Source organism: Cotesia glomerata, linkage group LG9 (assembly GCF_020080835.1).
Source record: "Cotesia glomerata isolate CgM1 linkage group LG9, MPM_Cglom_v2.3, whole genome shotgun sequence".
In the NCBI taxonomy this organism is placed as follows: Eukaryota; Metazoa; Arthropoda; class Insecta; order Hymenoptera; family Braconidae; genus Cotesia; species Cotesia glomerata.
The window spans coordinates 12,613,761-12,618,379 of record NC_058166.1 but is presented as its reverse complement, the minus strand read 5'-3'; positions in this window follow the sequence as shown (position 1 = coordinate 12,618,379).

Sequence of the window (4,619 nt, the reverse complement as noted above, 5' to 3'; positions counted from 1 at the left end):
CGTCTCCTTTGGTGTAGGTTGGTGTGTCACCACTGTTGAGTAAGACTACGTCTAATGCAGTAAAAGCCTCAAGTAACGCTTTACCTCGTGCGTTAGTTAGCTTGCTACCCCAGTCTACTGCCCAGGAGTTAAAGTCGCCGGCTATCGCGACTGGATGATGCTGCTTCGCGTCCTCTGTCAGTCGATCCAGAAAGTTAGTGAAGTCAACAATAGAGAGGCTAGGTGGTGCGTAGCAGCTATAGAAGCGAACGCCATCTACTGATACTGCTACAAAGCCGGCATTGCAATTATTAACTACGCTCTGGAATGGGAGCTTGCCACAGGACCAAATGACGGCCCTAGTGGTCGTGTCCGTTTCCCATAATTTGCCTTTAAGGCATTTATATGGCTCAGCTATTAGTACAAGGTCAGGCCCTAGTTCACGCACTGTCTGCAGAAGCAAGTCATGTGCAGCCTCACAATGATTAATGTTTAGCTGTAATATTTTCATGCTCGTTTATTTGTTGTCTTCTGGAGAGCTTCTTGGAAAACTGGGCATTTACTAGAACCAGCCCGGTGGGCAGTATCTGTTGAGCCGGGTTTTTCATCACATAACATACACTTTGCTTCATTAGGGCATTTAGCTACTAGATGGTCAGTTTGTCCGCACTTAAGACAGAGCTTTGATCGATCTATTCCGCTTCTACACTGGGCAGCAACGTGTCCATAGTGCCAGCATTTGAAGCATGCTTGTGGTCTTTTCACAACTCTAACCCGGCAGTTCGACCAGCCGATCTTGATCTTGCCCCTTTCTCCCAGTACTGTCTGCGCTGTTGTTATTGGTAGTGTTACTAGCGCAGTTTGGGTACCTCTGTAGGCTGGTCTGATTTTGATAGCTCCTTCCGGTATCTCAAAGCTATCTCCAGCTACTTCCTGTAACGCCGCCTGGATGTCATCTTTAGTTGTTGTGTCATCGATGTCCCGGATTTCTAATTGCTCCTGTGGGCCCTTACTGATGACTTTGGCCTCCTCTTTCAGGATACTCTGGATCGTCTTTTGCAGAGCTTGTCCTTTGTCAGTGCTCTTTCTAGAGAGCTCGATGAGCATGTCTCCGTCTCTGGTCTTGCGGATCTTATCAACCGTATCGCAGACTTGCTCATTAGGGACTTCCTTCTTTATTCGGCGCAGTATCTCAGCATAGTTCGCCTTTTCAACAGGCCGAATTATTAATGCGTCCGCTCTGGTGAATTTTAGCGGTTTTTTCCGCTTAGGCTCAGGTGGTGACTTCTCAGACAACTGCTTCAGGAGTTGCTCTTTCTTCCTTTCTTTCTTCTTTTCGCTCCTAGACTGTACTTTTTTCCAATCAAGCGCCTTCGGTTGTTCTCTGGTCTGCACTGCCTCTCCTTGTGGAGGGCTTTTCTTCAAATCCTTTTTCTTCACGACTCGATTGATTGTTGGGTCAGGAGAAGGTCGGTCTTTTCTCTTACCTGACTTGCTGCTGGCTTCACTTTTGTCTTCCGCGACTGATTCACCGTCACCTTCAGCTCCGGTGTCCGTTGCTTCGTCAGTCACGGCGACAGCCTGACAGGCCTTCTCCGGTGTAGCATGGGATATGCGCTGCAATGATGAGCGCCACTCCTCGTCTAGCTTCTCAAACCTTTGAAGGGCGTTAGTTACACCGGTCATCTTGGATTTTATCTCTTTGTGAATGTTGACCTTTGGTTGGACGAAATCATTCAGCTCACTAATCAGCTTTTCAAGGCGTTTGAGCGCTTGCGAGCGCTTCATTTCAGCGCTTGCGTCAATCGCTGCTTGTTGGGCATGTAGCCCGTTTCCACTCTTGTTTGTTTCCTGTAGGTTACTCATACTTTTTTGATTTACCAGCGCATCGTACGGAGTGGAGCGGGTTGTCATAACTAAGAACGGGTGTACCCTCGGAGATAGTACTCCTACCCCAGTTCCCTGAGGCCTAGCCGACACTTAGCCAGTCCCGGAATACACGTACGGACTAGACTCGCTCGGAGCGGTGAAGATTCCGATCTCTAACACTCACTGCGTACTTCCTGATCAAGGCCCGAAGTGGCTGGCTCCTGATCCACTGCTGCAACTTACACCTCGGCAGAGCAAGCTCACATCAGCCGTGGCCTGCATCGTCGGAAACTACGATACAGGTTCCGGTCACTCCCAGTGGGTCACAGCAGAGAACGATCGTCTTGTTAGGTCAGTTAGTGTGACCAACCCATTTAAAGGGGAGTTTTGTCCACGGGAGCTTATTTTGTTTGGTTATTTTGCTTGGCTCCTACCCGCTGTACCTCATCAACTAAGAGATTAAGTGTCATCCAAGGACAGCGAGCGTTCTCCCATCCGCTCGGGGAGACGCGCCCGGTAGCAGTATCTCTTCTGCCCCGAGTGTGTGTGTGTGTGTGTGTGTGTGTGTGTGTGTGTGTGTGTGTGTGTGTGTGTGTGTGTGTGTGTGTGTGTGTGTAAGTATGTGACTCGCTTATAACTTTTGAACGACTAAACCGATCGGAATCTACTAAACGGCGTTCTAAAGAGTTCCCTCAAACTTAGATTTCCTGTGAATTTGAACCGATTCGGACCGATAGATTTTGAGAAATTTTGAAAAATCTCAAAAAAAATAAGAAAAAAAATTTTTTTTGAAAGTGGTTTTTTTTTAATAACTTTTAAACGGCTTTATCGATCAACTTAAAAAACTAATCCGCCCTTAAGCTTAAATAATCATGTCGATCGTCGCTAATCCGGTCAAAATCGGTTGATTCGTTCGAGAGATATCAGTATAGCTCTTTTGAGCCCAGGAATCGCTCTCTTCGGAGGTAGGCGAAAGTCTCACCATATATTCTTCGTTCGAGAGATATCGTGAACGAAAGAAAACCGAAAAAAGTGTTATTTTGACATAACTCCGTCATTTCTTCTCGGATAGTTTTTGATGAAATAAAATAATTTGTAGAGCTCAAAAAACCTCGCCGATCGCCGCCAAGAACGTAGAAATCGGTTGATTGGTTCGAGAGATATTCTCGATAAAATATTTGGAAACAAGTGTTTTTTTAACATAACTCCGACCTTTTTTGGAATAACTTTCAAACGGCTGCACTGATCAATTTCAAAAACTAATCAGTTATTAGCACGAAAAAATTACGTCGATCGCCGTCAAGCCGGTCAAAATTGGTCAATTCGTTTAAGAGATATCATGAACGAACGAAAACCGAAAAAAGTGTTTTTTTGGAATTACTTCAAATTTTCTAGTTTTATCAATCCGAACAAAAACAGTTTCACTGTAAAAAAATCGCGCCAAGTCCATGTTCATAAGACTATTAAGAAAAAAAAAATTTGTTTTTTTCTTTACAAAAATATATAAAATAAAAAAATTAAAAAATCCAAGTAACCGATATGATTGTTTATGATTTTCGGAAATTAAAAAAAATTTTGTTATAAATTTAAAAATTAAAAAAAAAGTTTGGAACGTATTTAGTGTGCGCGGTTGCAAAATTTAAAAAAATTGAAATACACAATGACGCACACCAAGTACGTTCCAAATTTTTTTCTTAATTTTTAAATTTATAACAAAATTTTTTTTAATTTCCGAAAATCATAAACAATCATATCGGTTACTTGGATTTTTTAATTTTTTTATTTTATATATTTTTGTAAAGAAAAAAACAAATTTTTTTTTTCTTAATAGTCTTATGAACGTGGACTTGGCGCGATTTTTTTTACAGTGAAACTGTTTTTGTTCGGATTTTAGTATTTTTTGTAATTATAATAAAAATTTACAATTGGTACCAACTTAATTAAATCTCGCGTTGGTTGCATTTTTTATAGCAAACTATCCCCTTGAAACTACAGTTTATGTAAAAATAATTCCAGCGCACCCTGGCGGGCGTAGATGCAAGCTGTGAAATATCTATTTTTAACTGTAGTTTCCCATCTAATGAAGGATTACTATGCATTCTCGAATTATTTAGTCTGTGGCAGATCACTTTGCCCATCGAAAAAAAGTCAGGATCGAAATTTTTGCGTTGCTATAGTTTGTGCTGATTAAATTTAATAATTTCAAGTAGATTAATTGTTATAAGTGAATATAATTAATTAATAACAGTCAAATAAAGTATGAATTACTGTTATAATATACAATTTAGGAAAAAAAAGTACCGTAAAATTAAATAAAATTTTGCAACCTCAAAATACCGTTCTGCTTACAGTAAACACAGTCGGTAGTCTGGCGCTCCGTTTACAGCAGATTTGAACGGAACTTGGCGCCAGATTCTACCGAATCTGTGGATTCAAACTTGAAGATTCTTCATGAAACTGGAAAAATTGCGTCAAATGCTGCCAACCGCGTGAAAATCGGTTGATTTATTCAAAAGAGTGCGGTTTGAAAATTAAAAAAATATTGTTAGCTAAACGTTAAATATTGATAGCTAAACGTTATTTACCTCTCACAACTCTACAGGATCGTTCTAAGACTATAACAAATTTTTGGCAGTCTGATTAATAATTTTTCTTACGATTTAGCATTGATAATTTAATAAATAAATGCAACAGAACGAATTTATATTGCCAACAATAATTGTTTATGACAAATAAGAATAGTATTATAATAGAAATAAAATAATAATAGA